We start from the raw sequence: 22,410 nt of genomic DNA on the forward strand, positions 1-22,410 counted from the left end.
CATTGCTGCAGTCATTCCCCAGCAAATACTATGGGTTTGAAAAAATGCTGTGCGCACACTGCGTTTTTTTTATACCCGCGGATTTACCCGCTGCGGATTTAATGAGCATGTCACTTCTTGTCCGCAGGTACCTGCGGTTTTTGCCATAGATAATGGTAAAAACGCGGGGATCAATTTGCAGAAAATCCGTGGAAAATCTGCGGTAAATCTGCGGCAAAAACGTGGCAAATTGCAGCAAAACCGCGGGTGCGGGTTTTCCGGGGATTTTACCGCAGGTGCGGGATTCTTTCAGAGGGTCCGTTTTTTTCTTAAGAAAATGGCACTTTCTAGTGCGCACAGGGCCTAAACGCCATTATTTATTTATTTATTTTGCATTTGAGAAAAGTTGATAATAAAATCCGGCACTGACCACAGCAATGATGGAAATCAGTCTGCTGCGATTTGACTCCAAAATTGGTCCGATGCGAGAAAAAACAATCGGATTCCATAAAGAGCATCAGATTTGTACACATACATTACAATTCTGTAAGATGAGAAATTGTAAATGGTCCTGTAAGAGATTAACCCTTTCAAGACTTTGGACATGTATGTACATCTAAAGTGGAGTCTCTGCCTTTGATGCGGGCTCACATGCAGAGCCAGTTTCTGTCCCTGCACACGTCGGCTGAATTAATGGCCCATCATGTGCCTATAAGAGACGTGACTGGATCGGAAATCCGCCCGCTACTGTTAAAAAGTTAAATACCTCTGTCAATCTCTAACAGTGGAATTTATCATGCTCCAGCGGGCAGCGCATCATTCATGACATGATCGCAGGGCGCTGATGAGTTGCCATGACACCCGGGGGTCAGCTGATGACTCCTGTATCTGTCATGACGATCCTCCTGTGAACGCCGGCTGCAAGCAACATTCATAGGAGATTGTGAATTCTGCTGTACAGAGCGGTGCTGGCGCTGATGCTGCTGATGATGATTATACTGATGTTAACACTGATGCTGACACTGATGATGCTGACACAGATGATGATTCTGATGCTGACGATGCGGATGATGACGTCGATGATGACACTGATGATGATTCTGATGCTGACACTGATGATGATTCTGATGCTGACGATGCGGATGATGACACTGATATTGATTCTGATGCTGACGATGCGGATGATGACACTGATGATGATTCTGATGCTGACGATGCGGATGATGACGCTGATGATGATTCTGATGCTGACGATGCGGATGATGACACTGATGATGATTCTGATGCTGACGATGCGGATGATGACACTGATATTGATTCTGATGCTGACGATGCGGATGATGACACTGATGATGATTCTGATGCTGACGATGCGGATGATGACGCTGATGATGATTCTGATGCTGACGATGCGGATGATGACACTGATGATGATTCTGATGCTGACGATGCGGATGATGACACTGATGATGATTCTGATGCTGACGATGTGGATGATGACACTGATGATGATTCTGATGCTGACGATGCGGATGATGACGCTGATGATGATTCTGATGCTGACGATGCGGATGATGACGTCGATGATGACACTGATGATTATTCTGATGATGACACTGATGATGATTCTGATGCTGTCGATGCGGATGATGACACTGATGATGATTCTGATGCTGACGATGCGGATGATGACACTGATGATGATTCTGATGCTGACGATGCGGATGATGACGTCGATGATGACACTGATGATTATTCTGATGATGACACTGATGATGATTCTGATGCTGTCGATGCGGATGATGACACTGATGATGATTCTGATGCTGACGATGCGGATGATGACACTGATGATGATTCTGATGCTGTCGATGCGGATGATGACACTGATGATGATTCTGATGCTGACGATGCGGATGATGACGCTGATGATGATTCTGATGCTGACACTGATGATGATTCTGATGCTGACGATGCGGATGATGACACTGATGATGATTTTGATGCTGACGATGCGGATGATGACACTGATGATGATTCTGATGCTGACGATGCGGATGATGACACTGATGATGATTCTGATGCTGACGATGCGGATGATGACACTGATGATGATTCTGATGCTGACGATGCGGATGATGACACTGATGATGATTCTGATGCTGACGATGCGGATGATGACGCTGATGATGATTCTGATGCTGACGATGCGGATGATGACGCTGATGATGATTCTGATGCTGACGATGCGGATGATGACACTGATGATGATTCTGATGCTGACGATGCGGATGATGACACTGATGATGATTCTGATGCTGACGATGCGGATGATGACACTGATGATGATTCTGATGCTGACGATGCGGATGATGACACTGATGATGATTCTGATGCTGACGATGCGGATGATGACGCTGATGATGATTCTGATGCTGACGATGCGGATGATGACACTGATGATGATTCTGATGCTGACGATGCGGATGATGACGCTGATGATTCTGATGCTGACGATGTGGATGATGACGCTGATGATGATTCTGATGCTGACGATGCGGATGATGACGCTGATGATGATTCTGATGCTGACGATGCGGATGATGACACTGATGATGATTCTGATGCTGACGATGCGGATGATGACGCTGATGATGATTCTGATGCTGACGATGCGGATGATGACGCTGATGATGATTCTGATGCTGACGATGCGGATGATGACACTGATGATGATTCTGATGCTGACGATGCGGATGATGACGCTGATGATGATTCTGATGCTGACGATGCGGATGATGACGCTGATGATGATTCTGATGCTGACGATGCGGATGATGACACTGATGATGACGCTGATGATGACGCTGATGATGACGATGCGGATGATGACACTGATGATGATTCTGATGCTGACGATGCGGATGATGACGCTGATGATGACGCTGATGATGACGCTGATGATGACGATGCGGATGATGACGCTGATGATGACGCTGATGATGACGCTGTTGTGAACTCTCATGCTCTGCTCTGTGCAGCACAGGCGATTAGGCAATATCTGCTTCAAGTCCCCTTAATGGGTGAGTAAATACAATTAAAAGTTGGAGGGGAGTTTTTAAAAACATGAGAAAAATTAAAAACACAAAAGTTCAAATCCTCTGCCTTTTGCCTCATTAAAAGTAAAATATTTTTTATTAAAATTACACACTGCGTTCAGAAGTGTCCGATCTATCAAAATATAAAATAAACAAATACAATCAGTAAAGTGTAACTATAAAAATCAAATCGCCAGAATTATGGGGGGGGGGTTTAATCGCCACAATAAAATGCAATAACAGGTGGTGATAACAGCAAATCTACCCCAAAATGGTATTAGTAAAAACATCAGGTCAGAGTGCAAAAAAATCCATCACAGCCCAATATTCTGAAAAATAAAAACGTTCTGGATCACGGAAAATGGCGACACAAATAAAAACATTTTTATTTACAAATGTCTGAATTTTTTTTCAACACATACCGTAAATAAAAAAAAATATAAGTTTGCATTTTATGTTCTTGTGACATTCAATGAGATTTCCCTGTTAACCCATTTATTGCACGCTCCGCAGCAGCAGCGTCTACTCCACACAGAATAGAATGCAGAATAGGAGGATGGAAGGAAGAGTTTGTCTATAATACGGCTGCAAAGAGGTTTTTTGGGGGGTTTTTGGGGAAAAAAAACCCCAAATAGTTTATTTCCTACATATAAAGCTCTATTAATGAAACTAAGATGAGACATGAGCCCTTTCCTTTAATGATAATGTCTGTGTTTTGCGCTCTGCAGGTCGTACGGTACCACATTACTTCTCCGAACATTCTCATTTCTTCGCAGGAAATGAACACATAAATATTTCAGCGATTGAATTTTTCGGTGGACGCCAAGTGCAGATGCAGCCAATGTTATTGTAACTGCGGGTGCCTGCCACACACCAAGCTCCGAGGAGGGGGCACGACAGGACCAGGGACCGGGGGGACTTTGTAAAAGCAGCTCCCCAAGGACCTCGAACATTCACCGGGCGATGTAACATGCTGTACCATGCTGTACCGTACAAAGCCTCGCGGGCAGCAGTGTCAGCCATAAATTATGGCCAATAAATGGATGGAACGTCTCCAAAATGCAGCAACTTTTTAAGTATTTACCAAACATTCAGAGAAGGCTGAAAAGTCTTCAGATCTTCACCCGCTCCACAGCAGATCGATGCATAGAAAGAGGTTCGGAACAAATGGGTTTTTTTGTGAATTTATGATGGAATTGTTCAATGTATGTACTTGAGATGACTGAATCTTTTGCAATTCGAATGTCACAATTCTTCTGTGCAGAGCATTTTACAGACTTGGAGATGCTCTGCGGCGCTTACAGACCTGGCAATCACACTATTCCTCTGTGCAGAGCATCTTGCATTAGAAGATGCTCTGCGGCGCCTTCTTTAGATACTGAACTGGCAGCTTGGTTCACTACACATGATTCCTGGTTGGTTCTGGGAGGTGCTGATTACTCAGATGTCCCACCTTCCTGGTAATTGCTCGGGCTTCTTTACTGAGCATGCTCTCCCAGAACCTTGCCAGTTATATTTTCTGGTTCTGCAGTTGTGCTGTTGGCTTGTGTCTCTGCTAGTGTTCTGATCTTTGTTTTCTGACCCTGATTGTTTTATGACTCCTCTCTGCCCGCTCCCTATTCCTGTTATGATCTCCTGCCTTTGACCCCGGACCGTTAATTGACCACGTCTCTGCTTTTTTCCTATATCTACTACGTGCTCTCCTGGTATTTTGACCCTTGGATTGTGACCTGACTACGCCCCTGTTTACCCTTTATGATCATACGTGTCCTCCTGTTATCAAACACCGGCTTTCCTGACTACCCTTCTGTCTATTCTATTCTATCCATAAGTAGTGACTAGCATCACATCACATTTGCCAGCGTCATCATATTATTCCCAAGTCATGTGTACTCTTATTGCCTTGTTATGCGGTGTTTATTTCCATACTCGTGGGATGACGCAGCAGCGTCGGACTCTGTTCACATTGCAACCTGAGGTCTCCTAGTTGCTCAGCCTTAGCTGGGCATCAGCTGAGTCTTTTCCACTGCTTTTCACCCCTGCAGGAGTTAATTCCCGTGGAGTGGTGGTGGCCATTGGAGACTCAGGTTGCTAATTCCTATTCAGTTGTCTCTTCACTATTTAAGGCTGGGGAGTTTCTTTGCTGCCGATGATAGCTTCAGCTTATGCTCCTGCGGTTCCGGTCTTTGTGGCAAAGCTATGTTTGGTGACCTGTAGTTTGTTGTTTGAGTGGTGTGGAAGTTTCCGTGTTGTGCACTTACTTCCTTCCTTATACTTTTTTCCCTCCCGTACATGTATTGTATCTCTTTTATGTTTGTGTGTAGTGTGTACGAATGTTGCTTTTTTTCCCCTGTCCGTGTTGTTTTTTGGGTTTGTTACGGTGTGTTCACCGCCACAAGGGTGGGGGATGACAAGGAATAAGAACAGGGCTCAGACCAGAATCAGGGTCACGCTGGGGGCTCGAACCTGGCTACCATCAAGCCTACTTCTGAGATAAGTGACAGCGCAGGGACTCCAGTCTGAGGGCCAGTACAGGTGTCCCTATTTAGTCATTTTTTTTTACCCTGTGATATGCTGTAAAAAAATCTGTACAACACTTTAATGTCTCCCAAAACTGTACCTAACTCCTTTCAATAAATGAATCACATACACAGGCTTAGTAATGTTAACGTGACCTTGCCTTAGAAACACATGGTAACCCTGTAGTAGTAACAATTTAATAATACAGAGCACTGACAGACATTTTTCTTTATTGCAAAACAGTCCAAAAATTATCCCCTTTTTTGTCATTTGTGATGAGCCAGACCATTATGGGCGGAATTATTACTCAGGCTGATGGTGTCGCCATCAGACCTAACATTATCCTGCTGTGACTGAGAAAAGTGATGTGACATAAACAGTTGAAACCAGAAGTTTCCATCCACTCTCTATAGACATATCTGCAGGTTTTTCCCTCCTCTCTCTATAAAGACACATCTGCAAGTTTATCCCTTCACTCTATAAAGAAAGATCTGCAAGTTTTTCCCTACGCTCTCTATACAGACACATCTGCAGGTTTTTTCCTCCGCTATCTATACAGGAACATCTGCAGGTTTTTCCCTCCGATCTCTATACAGGAACATCTGCAGGTTTTTCCCTCGGCTCTCTATAAAGACACATCTGCAGGTTTTTTACTCCGCTCTCTATAAAGACACATCTGCAGGTTTTTCCTCTGCTCTCTATAAAGACACATCTGCAGGTTTTTCTCTCCGCTCTCAATAAAGACACATCTGCAGGTTTTTCCCTCCGTTCTCTATACAGACACATCTGCAGGTTTTCCCTCTGCTCTCTATACAGACACATCTGCAGGTTTTTCCCTCTGCTCTCTATACAGACACATCTGCAGGTTTTTCCCTCTGCTCTCTATACAGACACATCTGCAGGTTTTTCCCTCTGCACTCTATAAAGACACATCTGCAGGGTTTTTTTTTAATAAAATTAGATATAGGTGCAGAAAGCAGAATGTGACAGCAGGTTGCGGTATAGGTGTGACAAGTATGGTTGTCAAATTGGATTAGTAAGACAGGTAAACAAAACATAAATGCGGGGTTAAATTTCTATGTAAAAAAAAAAAAATTGCTCAAGATTATTTCCACAAAGTTCAACCCCCAACCCATAAATTATCTAATAAAAAGTGCTAGGTAGATACACATCATACAATCCAGCATCTGCATCAGGGCACTACAGTAATGTGGGGTATACGGATGTACAATTTAGCAAAAAAATTATTTGTGACACGCGCCTTACATAAGAGAGACAGTCACAGTTAAATGTCTTTATTTAGGGAAATTTTCTTTTGTATTTTTAAAAAATGATTAGACCCGTCTTCACAAGAAATGCAAAAATTCAGTACTGTGACAAGCAAGCACCCCATCTGTGATTGACACTGATATCACATTGTTTCTGCAAAAAGTATTGTCCTGTCTTGCTTCTGCTTTTCAGTGCATTAAGAATGAAAACGTAGATGCCATTTTTGCAACAGTTTTGCATTTTTCGTTGTGTTTTTTATGCATTTTTTTTTTGCACTGTGATAGGAAAAATGTTTTAAAAATGCAGAAACAATTGACGTGTCAATTGTTCGGTGCAGATTTTTTCCAAACCAAAATCTGCAACGTGTGCAGAGCACTGCAGGATTGTCATAGACTTTGCAAGAATCTGCAAAAGAAAAACGCATAAAAAAAACCCGCAGCCTAATACAGACACAAATGTGTGCAGTATCTGTATACCAGAGATAATAGTGACAGCAATGCCTACATTTCTGCTATTTACCTGAGAAGCTCAAAGGGATCATTTTGTGGGCAAACAGAAAGCAATGGCAAACACAGCACGTCGGGTTGCCAACCACCGAAAATATTTTTCCTTGGCAATTTCATGCAAACTTGGTGTCAGCTGCCACATGTCAACACTTACCGATATTGACACATGGTAGATCGGTAATGAAATAGGAGAAAGGTTTTTCAGATATGTGTTTACACTTTGGTCTAAACCGCTGGCAAGAAAAAATATGGAAAGGACACATCAAAGCGGAAAAGTCAATAGTGCATGAGCTCGTAATGCAGATCTATTGATATTATTAAGTTTGAGTAATTTTTTTTTATTTGTTTGCAAACCGATTATAAAAGTAAATTTATCTGCAATACAACAATGTATCTGCACGATATACATGTATTCATAGAATGGCGTCCTCTGCAAGCCGAAGGGAAGGTAAAGAAGTCACCTGGACTCTTCAGCCAACGCAAACAGGTAGCCATTATCGAGTATTGGAACAAACCATTGGCCAAAGCCATACTCAGTCCATGGGCTCTGACCGGGATTACAAACCCATGACTTCTTGCATCCCAAGTGAGAAGCCTACCACTAGACCAACAAGGGAAGGTAAAGAAGTCACCTGGACTCTTCAGCCAATGCAAACAGGTAGCCATCATCAAGTACTGGAACAAACCATTGGCCAAAGCCATACTCAGTCCATGGGCTCTAACTGGGATTCAAACCCATGACGTGTTGCATCCTAAGCAAGAAGCCTACCACTAGACCAACAAGGGAAGGTAAAGAATTCACCTGGACTCTTCAGCCAATGCAAACAGGTAGCCATCGTTGAGCATTGGAACAAACCATTGACCAAAGCCATACACAGTCCATGGGCTCTGACCAGGGTTCAAACCCATGACTTCTTGCATCCCAAGTGAGAAGCCTACTACTAGCCCAACAAGGGAAGGTAAAGAAGTCACCTGGACTCTTCAGCCAACGCAAACAGGTAGCCATTATCAAGTATTGGAACAAACCATTGGCCAAAGCCATACTCAGTCCATGGGCTCTAACTGGGATTCAAACCCATGACTTCTTGCATCACAAGTGAGAAGCCTACCACTAGACCAACAAGGAAAAGCTGAAGGGAAGGGAAGGTAAGAAGTTACCTGGACTCTTCAGCCAGTGCAAACAGGTAGCCATCATCGAGCATTGGAACAAACCATTGGCCAAAGCCATACTCAGTCCATGGGCTCTAACTGGGATTCAAACCCATGACTTCTGGCATCCCAAGTGAGAAGCCTACTACTAGACCAACAAGGGAAGGTAAAGAAGTCACCTGGACTCTTCAGCCAATGCAAACAGGTATCCTTCAGCGAGTATTGGAACAAACCATTGGCCAAAGCCATACTCAGTCCAAGGGCTCTGACCGGGATTCAAACCCATGACTTCTGGCATCCCAAGTGAGAAGCCTACTACTAGACCAACAAGGGAAGGTAAAGAAGTCACCTGGACTCTTCAGCCAATGCAAACAGGTAGCCATCATCGAGCATTGGAACAAACCATTGGCCAAAGCCATACTCAGTCCAAGGGCTCTGACCGGGAATCAAACCCATGACTTCTGGCATCCCAAGTGAGAAGCCTACTACTAGACCAACAAGGGAAGGTAAAGAAGTCACCTGGACTCTTCAGCCAATGCAAACAGGTAGCCATCATCGAGTATTGGAACAAATCATTGGCCAAAGCCATACTCAGTCCATGGGCTCTAACTGGGATTCAAACCCATGACTTCTGGCATCCCAAGTGAGAAGCCTACCACTAGACCAACAAGGAAAAGCTGAAGGGAAGGTAAAGAAGTCACCTGGACTCTTCAGCCAGCGCAAACAGGTAGCCATCATCGAGCATTGGAACAAACCATTGTCCCACACCATACATAGTCCATGGGCTCTGACCGGGATTCAAACCCATGACTTCTTGCATCTCAAGCGAGAGGCCTACCACTAGACCAACAAGGAAAAGCTGAAGAAGTCACCTGAACTCTTCAGCCAATGGAAGCAGGTAGCGATCATTGAGCATTGGAACAAACCATTGGCCTAAGCCATACACAGTCTATGGGCTCTGACCAGGATTCAAATCCATGATTTTTTGCATCCCAAGCAAGAAGCCTACTACTAGACCAACGAGGACAGAATGACAGGTGTTTGTCAGCTCAAAATGACTGTTCAAACCAAGCAAACGTGCATGTTGCATCAAACAGTTCAGTCCAAGGCATCTTCCTACTTCCATCTATAGTCACCCCCTTTTTTCTTGATTGACAGGTCTGGCTTTATAGGAGCCACAGAAGGGTAGATGAAAAACAAGAAAGTGGGAAGACGCACTGAGCTATTTGTTCAGGGTGCACAGATGGCATGTGCTTAGTTTGAACAGTTATTTTGTGCTGTCAGAATTCCTTTAAGGAGGTGAAGGATATGACATTGCTTTAGAGCAGCGTGGTGACTCAGTGGTTAGCACTGTTGCTTTTTAGTGCTGTAGTCTGGGGTTCAAATCCAAGGAGTTTGTAAACTAGATTATACAGAGTAAACCCATGCAAAGACATGCTGAAAGGGATATTACATTGAGAGCTCCAATGGGGACAGGGATGATGATGTCTATAAAGTGCTGCAAAATATGATGGCGCTGTATGAAAATATCAACACTTTGCAATCCTAAAGCTGAAGGGTCTGTGTCACTGATTTTACGTTGCGGACCCTTTTACTGCTTATCCCTGCACAGCAGTCCTCCTGAACTACAGTTTGTGACGACAATCGGCTCTATTTATTTAAAGGGAACCTGTCACCAGGTTTTTGCTATCTCAACTGAGAGCAGCATAATGTAGAGACAGAGACCCTGATTTCAGCGATGTGTCAGTTGCTAAGCTGCTTGCTGTCAGTTTGATAAAATCACAGTTTTCCCTGCTGCAGATCTAGCAGTTATTTGAAATAGAGCTCTATAACTCCGCCCCCACCACTGATTGGCAACTTTCTGCAGATATACAGTGTACACAGAAACCTCCCAATCAGTGGTATGGGCAGAGTTATAAAAAAAAGCTCATGAATATACTTCACTACCTGGCAGCATGCCAAGTAGTCTTGTAATGATAATCTCCTGCTGATTAAAGGGAACCTTTCACCAAGTTTTTTCCTAATGAGCTGCAGCCACCACCAGTGAGCTCTTATATACAGCGCAGAATACTGTATATAAGAGACCAGGCCACTCTGTAGAACATAAAAAAGAGCTTTTATTATAATCACCTGCAGGGCGCTCGGGTCCGACAGGCATCTCTGGTCTCGGGTCCAGCGCCTTCTGTCTTCCTTCCATCGCCGTCCTCCTTCCCAGCTCTGTGTGTATGAGGCATCCTATGTTATACACACAGTGTTCTCCATTGTGCTCCTGCGCACGTGCACTTCTCTCTGTCCTGCTAGGATAGAGCAAAGTACTGTAATGCGCAGGCGCAGAGAAAGGTCAAAGAACGCCTGCGCATGCGCACTACTAATGCTCTGATTTGTCTTCAGCAGGACAGAGAGAAGTGTGCATGCGCCATGGAGGACACTGTGTGGATGATGTAGAACGTGTCATCCACACGGAGCAAGAAGAAGGACGGTGATTCCAAGGACAGAGGAGGCAGCGGATCGAGACCAGCAACGCCCAACACACCTGACTGCTCCGCAGGTGAGTATTATAAAGGTGTTTTTTACGATATAGAGATCAGCCTGGGATCTTATATACAGCATTCCAGAATGCTGTATATAATGGCTCACTGGTGGTGGCTGCAGCTCATAAGGGACAAATCTAGTGACAGGTTCCCTTTAATCAGCAGGTGATTATCATTACAGGACTACTTTGCAAGCTGCCAGGTAGTCAAGCATATTCATGAGCTCTCTATATCCCCCCCCACACCACTGATTGGCAGCTTTCTGTGTACACTGTATATCAGCAGAAAGCTGCCTATCAGTGGTGTGGATGGGGTTATGCAGAGTTATAGAGGTCTGCATTGAAATCCCTGCTAGATATGCAGCAGAGAAAACTGTGATTTTATCAAAATGGCAGCAAACAGCTCAGTAAGTGACACATCGTTGGAATCAGGGACTCTGTCTCTACATCATGCCGCTCTCAGGTTAAGGTGTAAAAACCTGGTGACAGGTTCCCTTTACTCAGCAGTAGATTATCATTACAGGACTACTTGACGCGCTGCCAGGTAGTCAAGTATATTCATGAGCTCTGTATAACTCTACCCACACCACTGATAGACTGTGTACACAGAAAGCTGCCAATCAGTAGAAAGCTGCCAATCAGTGGTGTGGGCGGGGTTATGCGGGGTTATAGAGGTCTGCATTGAAATCCCTGCTAGATATGCAGCAGAGAAAACTGTGATTTTATCAAAATGGCAGCAAACAGCTCAGTAAGTGACACATCGCTGGAATCAGGGTCTCGGTCTCTACATTATACCGCTCTCAGATTAAGGTGCAAAAACCTGGTGACAAGCTCCCTTTAATCAGCAGGAGATTATCATTACAGGACTGCTTGGCGTGGTACCATGTAGTCAAGCATATTCATGAGCTCTGTATAACTCCACCCACACCACTGATTGGCAGCTTTCTGTGGACACTGTATATCAGCAGAAAGCTGCCAATCAGTGGTATGAGCGGGGTTATAGAGCTCTACATTCAAATAACTACTAGATCTGCAGCAGAGAAAACTGTGATTTTATCAAAACTACAGCAAACAGCTCAGTAAGTGACACATCACTGGAATCAGGGTCTCTGCCCCTATGTTATGCTGTTCTCAGATTAAGGTGCAAAAACCTGGTGACAAATTCCCTTTAATTGGAGTTGAGGTGCGTCAGTGCAGGAAAAATGGAGGGGAAGTTACCCCAATCGTTAATACTATTTTTACTACTGGATGAAGGCTCATAATATAACACAAAAGTGCAATAGACGGGAACTAAATGAGTAACACATTGTTGTAGAGACAGTGAAGACCCCACCAGCGAGGGGGACAACGGTTGTGGTTTCTCAGCTACAGAGGGTAACACTTTAGGCAATATTTGGGCAACATCAAAGAATGGTCTGTAGTACAATGTAACCCCGCAGCAATAAAAAGACTAATAAACTAAATACAATAAACAAACAACTACAAGGAGACAATTATCGTGCGTTATTGGAAGCTCGGGCACTAAACATGCTGCGCTCATTTGTGCTGAAATATTATTTTGCAACATAATTAATTATATCCAACATCTGGCCGGACATAAAAGACTGCAAAAAAAGAAACAACGGCTCAAAACTAGTATTTTTTAATAAACATGCGACTGTGGATTGGAAGCACGGTTCATTTCGGGTGGAATTAGCCTCCTCAATGGCGGTGTTTTTACGAGGGGCCACCGTGAGATGCCCGGCCACATCCAGCGCTAATGAGCCAGCAGCGTATTTAGCCCCTTCCTTGGCAGGTCTATAGTTGGCAATGCCACTTCCTACACACAGAAGTAACAGCAGGTGAGCATCTGCCAAACGACCCCTGAAACCGAGAGATTTCACTGCTGACCACACAACCGCCGGATTCCTGCCAGCCTCACACCCCGATTCCCACAGGACAACATCGCCCCACAAAGATGCCTTCACTAAGCGGAGATAGTCAATTGCAGGCTGTAAATGTCGGAGCTGTTAGTGGGCTGCAGAAAAAATAATCAAGGGGATCTATTTTCCAATCGTTTACATAAATGTTGTTTTCTCCTTTCCTGCTCTATTTAGGAGTTAGTTTTGCGTGTAACCCTTTTATTTCCAAAAAAAAAGTTACATAAATGAAGAACGGAACAGAAAAGAAATAAACAAACTTCAAATTCACTCAAAATAGTAAGGTTTATGCTGGTTTACGAGACTCTGCTTTTCTGTTGGAACAGCGCCCCTCTTCTCCACAGGCAGTGCGTGGTATTGCAGCTTAAATGTAATACCAGACTCAGCCCATGGACAAGAGGGGCGCTGGTTATTACAGCCTGTTATTTCGGTGTTTCTTGGCAGAATGATGTCGGGGGTTACCGGGATGAGGATGACAATATTGACAGATATGCCTTAGTGATTTTCCATATGAGTCCTCATTTTGTCTTGTCTTCTTGAGTGATATTGTGTTGCAATGTAAGACACAGCGGCTGTAGTCAGTGCAGCGTATTCTGCTGCGGTCCGGTGTCTGACTATCTTCCTCATGTGCTGGAAACTTCTGCTACCAGCTCAGTTCTACTATTCCTGGTGCTCTCTGCACCTCCAACTCTGCTGAATTCAGATATTAGATGACCAATCCATCTCTGCTATTACTGGTGCTGTCTACACCCTCAACTCTGCTGTTCCTGTATGCTACTGCACTCCTGCAACAAAGCGCCTGATTGCAAACTCAACTCTACTCAACCAGTGCTGTCCACACACTCAACTCAGCTAAATTAGGTGCCTTACTGCCTATACAACTCTGCTGTTCCTGTGTGCAACCACACTCCTGCAACAAGATGGCTGTCTGTCTATACATCTCTGCTGTTCTTGTGTGTTACTATACTCCTGTAACAAGGTGAATGACTACCTATGCATCTCTGCTGTTCCTGTGCTACCATATTTCTGCAACAAGGTGCCTTACTGCCTACCCTACACAGCTCTGCTGTTCCTGTGTGCTACCATACTCCTAAAACAAGATGACTGATTTCCTCCACAACTCTGCTGTTCCTGTGCACCACCACACTCCTGCAATAAGATGACTGATTGCCTCCACAACTCTGCTGTTCCTGTGCACCACCACACTCCTGCAATAAGATGATTGCCTCCACAACTCTGCTGTTTCTGTGCACCACCACACTCCTGCAATAAGATGACTGATTTCCTCCACAACTCTGCTGTTCCTGTGCACCACCACACTTCTGCAATAAGATGACTGATTGCCTCCACAACTCTGCTGTTCCTGTGCACCACCACACTCCTGCAACAAGTTACCTTACTGCTTACACATCTCTGCTGTTCCTGTGTTCTACCGCTCCTGAAACAAAATGTCTAATTGCCTCCTCAACTCTGCTGTTCCTGTGTGCTACCACATTCCTGCAACAAGGTGCCTTACTGCCTACACATCTCTGCTGTTCCTTTACTCCTGCAACAAGGTGCCTGATTGCCTCCTCAACTCTGCTGTTCCTGTGTGCTGCCACACTCCTGCAACAAAATGCCTGGCAGCCTAGACATCTCTGCTGTTCCTGTGCTTTCCACACATTTGGCTCTGCCTTATCTAGAACTTTTCTTATCACTGATCCACCTACTTTCCTGCATTACCAGATCTACAGGTCCTCACTAATCCATGTATCAGCTCCCCTCCATCAATGTCTCTGATTCTTGCTGCTCACCCTGATTCACGGCTTAGCTAATCCACTTCACCAGGTGAGGCTAAAACAGTAAAGGGCGCTTTAAATGCAGCGACATCGCTAGCGATGTCGCTCGTGAGAGCACCTGCCCCCGTCGGTTGTGAGTCACGGGCAAATCGCTGCCCGTGGCGCACAATATCGCTAACACCCGTCACATGGATTTACCTTCCAAGCGACGTCGCTGTGGCCGGTGAACCGCCTCCTTTCTAAGAGGGCGGTTCATGCGGTGTCACAGCGACATCACACGGCAGGCGGCCAATAGAAGCGGAGGGGCGGAGAGCAGCCGCATGAATGTCGCGGTCGGAGGAGGGGACGCCGCGCTATCCCTCTGCTCGGGTCCGGCTGCCGCTGCGGCTGCTGCGGCCTGCTGCTGCTGCTCGGTGGCTCGAGCGATGGGCCGGATCCCGGGGACTCGAGCGGCGCTCCTCGCCCGTGAGTGAAAGGGGATTTGGGATAGTTTATTGTCCGTGACGCCACCCACGGTTGTGGTGATTTGTTGACACCACCGCTGCTCTGTATGGGAATCCCGGGAGTGATGGTATGGAGCAGCTAGATGTTAGTCCTCCCCTCCGTGGGTAGGGGGTTGGTTGTCCCGGGGCCCAGTGATGAAGTGGGTGATGCAGGGCCTGGCGAGGTGCGGGGGCAGCGCTGTGCCTTGCGGCACTGTGGTACTCACTCAGCCTGAGACGATGACACAGTTCTCGGTAAAACACACGGCTGGAAAGACGGTTCCCACGGACGGCTGCACTTGCTTTCCCCAGTAGTTGACGGTGACGGTCCCTTTTTCCTGCACCTAAGATGATGATGGTTTCGATGGGTTCCCACCGGTAACCCGCTCCCCGGCTTGGTTATGGGCCGGAGGAGCCCTACTTTGCCCGCAGGCGCTGGCCCTGAGGAACTGGTGCCCTGGCGGTGGCGGTGTCTCTCTGTAACGGTTGGACTGTTGCCTTCAATCGGGACTTGCTTGTTGGGAGACCCAGAGGTCCCCTTCACTAATGGATTTGGCAAATTCACGGCGACTCCTAGCCTTGCCGGGATCCGAAAGGCCCCTGCCACTGGTGCTGACTGCTCTTCGTATACCGCTCCGGTACCGCCGTGCCACCACCCGTCCGCGGTCCTTCCAGCAACCTCCAAGCAGTCACCCCTGCAGACAGTCACCGCCGTCTGCTGACCTTGCTGTCTCTCAGTCCGGGGCACACACTCGGACCAGCTTCAGGCTGTCTTAACTGTTCCTTTTCTGTCACTACTCTTACTGTCCTCCTTTACCACTTCCTTCTACTTCACTCCTCTAAACTCCTCTGCCTGGTTCTCCCGCCTCCAGGGCTGTGAACTCCTCGGTGGGTGGAGTCTACCGCCTGGCCCACCCCCTGGTGTGGACATCAGCCCCTGGAGGAAGGCAACAAGGATTTTAGGTTAGCCTTGGTGTTCCTAACTGGGGTGTAGGGTGTGGTGGTGTTATGACCTGTGACCCCTGGCTTGCCCAGGGCGTCACATTAACGTCACTCCCACCTCGTTGCCGGAGGACACAGGTAACCTGTAGTTCGTCGTTCCTGAGGTGTCACACGTAGCGATGTGTGCTGCCTCGGGAACGATGAACAACCTGCGTCCTCAACAATCAACGATTTTTGGAAAATGAACGTCGTGTCAACGATGGACTATTTTGTGAGTATTTTCCATTGTTAACGGCCGCTTGTAGGTGTCACACGCAACAATGTCGCTAATGATGCCGGATGTGCGTCACGGAATCCGTGACCCCGGCGATATAACGTTAGATACGTCGTTGCGGGTAACGGGGCCTTTACTGCCTGCACAATCTCTGCTGTTCCTGTACTCCTGCAACAAGGTGCCTGATTGCCTACTCAATAATGCTGTTCGTGTGCACCACCACACTCCTGCAACAAGGTGCCTGATTGCCTTCCCAACTCTGCTGTTCCTGTGCACCACCACACTCCTGCATCAAGGTGCCTTACTGCCTACACATCTCTGCTTTTCCTGTACTCCTGCAACAAGATGCCTGATTGACTACACAACTCTGCTGTTCCAGTGTGCTACCACACTCCTGCAACAAGTTGCCTTAATGCTTACTCATCTCTATTGTTCCTGTGTTCTACCACACTTCTGAAACAAGGTGCCTGATAGCCTACTCATCTCTGCTGTTCCTGTGCACCCCCACACTCCTGCAACATAGTGCCTTACCGTCTACACATCTCTGCTGTTCCTGTACTCCTGCAACAAGGTGCCTGATTGCCTACTCATCTCTGCTGTTCCTGTGCATCCCCACACTCCTGCAACAAAGTGCCTTACCGCCTACACATCTCTGCTGTTCCTGTACTCCTGCAACAAGGTGCCTGATTGCCTACTCATCTCTGCTGTTCCTGTGCACCCCCACACTCCTGCAACAAAGTGCCTTACTGCCTACACATCTCTGCTGTTCCTGTACTCCTGCAACAAGGTGCCTGATTGCCTACTCATCTCTGCTGTTCCTGTGCACCCCCACATTCTTGCAACAAAGTGCCTTACCGCCTACACATCTCTGCTGTTCCTGTACTCCTGCAACAAGATGCCTGATTGACTACACATCTCTGCTGTTCCTGTGCACCCCCACACTCCTGCAACAAAGTGCCTTACCGCCTACACATCTCTGCTGTTCCTGTACTCCTGCAACAAGATGCCTGATTGACTACACATCTCTGCTGTTCCTGTGTGCTACCACACTTCTGAAACAAGTTGCCTGATTTCCTACTCATCTCTGCTGTTCCTGTGCTTTCCACACACTAGCACTTTTCGTTTCACTGATCCACCTACCTTCCTGCATTACCAGATCTACAGGTCCTCACTAATCCATGTATCAGCTCCCCTCCATCAATGTCTCGGATTCTTGCTGCTCACCCTGACTCACGGCTTATAGTCCACCTCACCAGGTGAGCCCAAAACAGTAAAAAGTGAGAGTCCTGCCATATTAGAGTCAGAAATCCTCCATTACTATAGTGGTGACAGTGGGACGGGATTTCCCCAAATTGAAATCCTTATTTATAAACTTATGTAACAATTTATATTATATATTTCTTTATACAACTTGCATATTATATGCACATCTGTGTTACAGTAAATATATACGGTTCATGTTGACTTGAACTGTTTATATTAACAACTAGAATTAGATTTGGGGACAACCTTTGAATGATAAATCCAATTTGAGAAAATTTTGAAAAAAGTATCAAGTAGTTAGAAAGGTTCAAACTACAGAGAAAACCAACAAAGTAACAAATCCGCTCAGCCTAGTGAGAGCTACAAAGGCTACAATGTATTTATTAATGGATAAAAAACAATTCTATCCACCTGATCGAAGCCCAAAAAGCCTCCTGAGTAACAGGATAAAACAGCAAACGTCTCGTTAGAGAGAAAAGGGACATTTCTCAAGACTCCGTCAAGATACGGAGCTCCAAGAAAAGAGCAAAATGCATCAAGGCTGCTCGACAGAGACGTCTTCAGAATCGGGAGAAGTTTATTTAATGGAACATTAAGCGAAACATTCAGAGTAACTAATCTTTGTCAGGATTTAGGGTATTAGTCAAGCGCTTCCAATCTTTAGCCTCGGGGCTTGTCCGATCTTTTTCCTGACCTTAAATTGAGCACAAATAAAACCATTGTTAGTCAGGAATTTGCCAAGGTGATTCATAATGGTTGTTTTATTAAATGTTGTGACTGAAGAAGCAGCGCCCTTTGACACCTGCCGAAAGGGAGAAGGCTGAGGAGTGGGGACGCAAGGTGCGAGCCTTCACTAAAAAAGTATCTGGCAGTGAAAATTGCAGTCCTAGGTAAAAAACTGACCTATTGTAAGAAGCTTTCCAATGCAGAGAGGTCTTTGTTAGGGCTTCTTACATGATGGAACGTCTTGGAGTATCTGTAGAATTTGCCTTAATATTATCCCCACCAGTGATGTAACTAGAGTTTGATGGGCCCCGATGCAAAATTTGGACCTGGGCCCCACATCCCCGCATGTTGGTCAGATGTATGTATATCTATTTACACATTTAGCGTTCTAAATCCTATAAAGACATACAAGTTAACCTTGTAGTAACGTCCCCCATCCTGTACTAAAGTCTGCCATCCTGGGCTACTTCCTGCTAAATATGTCCCCCCATCCTGGTATATATGCCCCCCCCCCGTCCTGGTATACAGTATATGTTCCCCATTCTGGTATATATGCCCCCTTCCTAGTAAATATGTCCCCCCATCCTGGTATATATGCCCCCCCCCATCCTGGTATACAGTATATGTTCACCATTCTGGTATATATGCCCCCTTCCTAGTAAATATGTCCCCTCCATCTGGTATATACTGTTCGCCATCCTGGTATATATGTTCCTCCCTTGGATCATCCTGGAACATACTGTCCCCATCCTGGTGTATACTGCCCCCTCCTGGTATATACACTGTCCCCCTCCTGGGTCTCTCCTGGTGTATACTGTCCTGCGCCTGGTATATATGTTCCTCTTCTGGGCCCCTCCTGGTATACTCTGTCCTCTCCTGTTATATACTGTCCCCTTTCTGATATATATGTTCCTCCCCTGGGCCCATCCTGGTGTATACTGTCCCCCTCCAGGGTCCCTACGGGTATATACTGTCCCCCTCCTAGTATATATGTTCCTCTTCTAGGCCCCTGCTGGTATATACTGCCCCCCTCTTGGGTCCCTCCTGGTATATACTGTCCCACTCCTGGTATATATGTTCCTCTTCTGGGCCCCTCCTGGTATACACTGTCCCCCTCCTTGTATGTACTGTCCCCCTCCTGGTATATATATTCCTCTTCTGGGCCCCTCCTGGTATACACTGTTCCCCTCCTGGGTCCCTCCTGGTATATACTGTCCCTCTCCTGGTATATATGTTGCTCTTCTGGGCCCCTCATGGTATACACTGTCCCACAACTGTTATATACTGTACTCACCCTCCCCAGCTTCCATGTCACACGGCGCCCTCTTCTATAGCCAGGCCGCAGTGGCTAACAGCTAGTCATCGGTGTCCGTGCCATGGCAATGCATGATGTCATTGTCATTTCAGCTGGATGTGCAGCCTGATGTGCACCTCTAGCTGAAGCAGGGGCTGGTGAGCCCCCTGCGACCGTGATTGTTCCACCCCTGCAAAAATACAGAATGTTCTGTACATAGGAATTGTGACAGTTATCCAGCCTTTCCCACTATGTTTTACTAACTATGGCTCCCTCAGCAATATTGTAATGAAAAAGGGAAACAAAGCACCTCCTGGTGCAATATCGTCTAACGTGAGGGGCATAAATAAAAGATAACTGAGGACTCTGACTTGGTTGTATTATGTCATGGAATAAGGAGGACATGATTTACAGGTAAGTGAATGGTAAAAAGTCAATTATCATGAACATTAAAAAATGAAGTTTCTACCACCCTCCTTGGGTCTTCATCAGGCTTATGCTTTGCTTACTATGGCTCCCTCGCCCCTTCCCCACCGATGTCGTAGTAGGTGGTTGTTGCGATATCTCATCTCTTTTCATTGTTGCAAAGTCCCTTTTATTTAGCTAACAATCCACAGGGGCAAAAGCTGCACCGATCCCTGCTTCAGTCTGCACCGATCCCTGCTTCAGTTTGCACCGATCCCTGCTTCAGTCTGCACCGATCCCTGCTTCAGTTTGCACCGATCCCTGCTTCAGTCTGCACCGATCCCTGCTTCAGTTTGCACCGATCCCTGCTTCAGTCTGCACTGATCCCTGCTTCAGTCTGCACCGATCCCTGCTTCAGTTTGCACCGATCCCTGCTTCAGTCTGCACCGATCCCTGCTTCAGTTTGCACCGATCCCTGCTTCAGTCTGCACCGATCCCTGCTTCAGTCTGCACCGATCCCTGCTTCAGTCTGCACCGATCCCTGCTTCAGTCGGCAGATTATAACACAAAAGTCTCATATTGTAGTAATTCCAATAATAATTCTAAGGAATTGTCATTTCACTAATATATTTTCATTATTATTAAAGTTGCGATTTTTAATGTGTTAGTAAAATACCTAAAACATGAGTTCAGCCTCGATCCTAAAACTCTTGTCTCACCTGTGGCCTGAAGCTCGGGACGGTCACTGGTCTTGGTCTTTCAACGCCTTTTCCATCTTTCATCGCAGACGTGGGAGCAAGTCCACCAGAACAAATTTAAGATAAAATTGGACATTTCCATCCAATCTGAACTTTACCCTAAAAATGACTCTAAAGAAAGAGCACTGCAAGGTACATACATCAGTCAATGTACGATCATGTCTCGTCAGCTCAGATCACATACGGACTGCAGGTGATGACTGATCTTCAGAGAACCCCTTATTCTGCAACCTGAGTGCTATGTAAATGTGCAATATTAGGCAGCGAGTTCATACACCTGTTCCCTACATTTTTTACTATGGTGGAGCCTTGTAGCCCAGTCAGTGGTGACCGAGTCCCTAAAAATTCCAGTAGAGTCCAGTCCTAACAGAGAAAAGAACTATTCCCTGTGTCAGAAAAGTTTCTCCAGATCAGCTGTTGTAAAACTATAACTCCCAAAATGCCCTGTCGTCTGACAGTCTGGAGTGCCCTAGGTTGCTGACCTCTGTGCTGTGGGTGCCGCAGGTTGCTGACCTCTGTGCTGTGGGTGCCGCAGGTTGCTGACCTCTGTGCTGTGGGTGCCGCAGGTTGCTGACCTCTGTGCTGTGGGTGCCGCAGGTTGCTGACCTCTGTGCTGTGGGTGCCGCAGGTTGCTGACCTCTGTGCTGTGGGTGCCGCAGGTACTTGCTGACCTCTGTGCTGTGTGTGCCGCAGGTTGCTGACCTCTGTGCTGTGGGTGCCACAGGTTGCTGACCTCTGTGCTGTGGGTGCCACAGGTTGCTGACCTCTGTGCTGTGGGTGCTGTAGGTTGCTGACCCTTGTGCTGTGGGTGGCGCAGGTTGCTGAACTCTGTGCTGTGGGTGCCGCAGGTTGCCGACCTCTGTGTTGTGGGTGCTGCAGGTTGCTGACCCCTGTGCTGTGGGTGCCACAGGTTGCTGACCTCTGTGCTGTGGGTGCTGCAGGTTGCTGACCCTTGTGCTGTGTGTGCCGCAGGTTGCTGACCTCTGTGCTGTGGGTGCCGCAGGTTGCTGACCTCTGTGCTGTGGGTGCCACAGGTTGCTGACCTCTGTGCTGTGGGTGCTGCAGGTTGCTGACCCTTGTGCTGTGGGTGGCGCAGGTTGCTGAACTCTGTGCTGTGGGTGCCGCAGGTTGCCGACCTCTGTGTTGTGGGTGCCGCAGGTTGCTGACCTCTGTGCTGTGGGTGCCACAGGTTGCTGACCTCTGTGCTGTGGGTGCTGCAGGTTGCTGACCCTTGTGCTGTGGGTGGCGCAGGTTGCTGAACTCTGTGCTGTGGGTGCCGCAGGTTGCCGACCTCTGTGTTGTGGGTGCCGCAGGTTGCTGACCCCTGTGCTGTGGGTGCCGCAGGTTGCTGAACTCTGTGCTGTGGGTGCTGCAGGTTGCTGACCTCTGTGCTGTGGGTGCCGCAGGTTGCTGAACTCTGTGCTGTGGGTGCTGCAGGTTGCTGACCTCTGTGCTGTGGGTGCCGCAGGTTGCTGACCTCTGTGCTGTGGGTGCCGCAGGTACTTGCTGACCTCTGTG

The 22,410-nt window shown here is 46.7% G+C and overlaps 1 protein-coding gene and 1 pseudogene across 8 annotated transcripts in view; both read right to left on the reverse strand.

Moving 5' to 3' along the window:
- Positions 1-22,410, reverse strand: part of ERC2 (ELKS/RAB6-interacting/CAST family member 2) — a 1,225,588-nt gene that overhangs the window by 990,118 nt on the left and 213,060 nt on the right. The gene's annotated exons all lie outside the window — the stretch shown is intronic.
- On the reverse strand, positions 911-20,916 carry LOC142249042 (uncharacterized; annotated as a pseudogene).

Source organism: Anomaloglossus baeobatrachus, chromosome 8, assembly GCF_048569485.1.
Source record: "Anomaloglossus baeobatrachus isolate aAnoBae1 chromosome 8, aAnoBae1.hap1, whole genome shotgun sequence".
NCBI lineage: Eukaryota > Metazoa > Chordata > Amphibia > Anura > Aromobatidae > Anomaloglossus > Anomaloglossus baeobatrachus.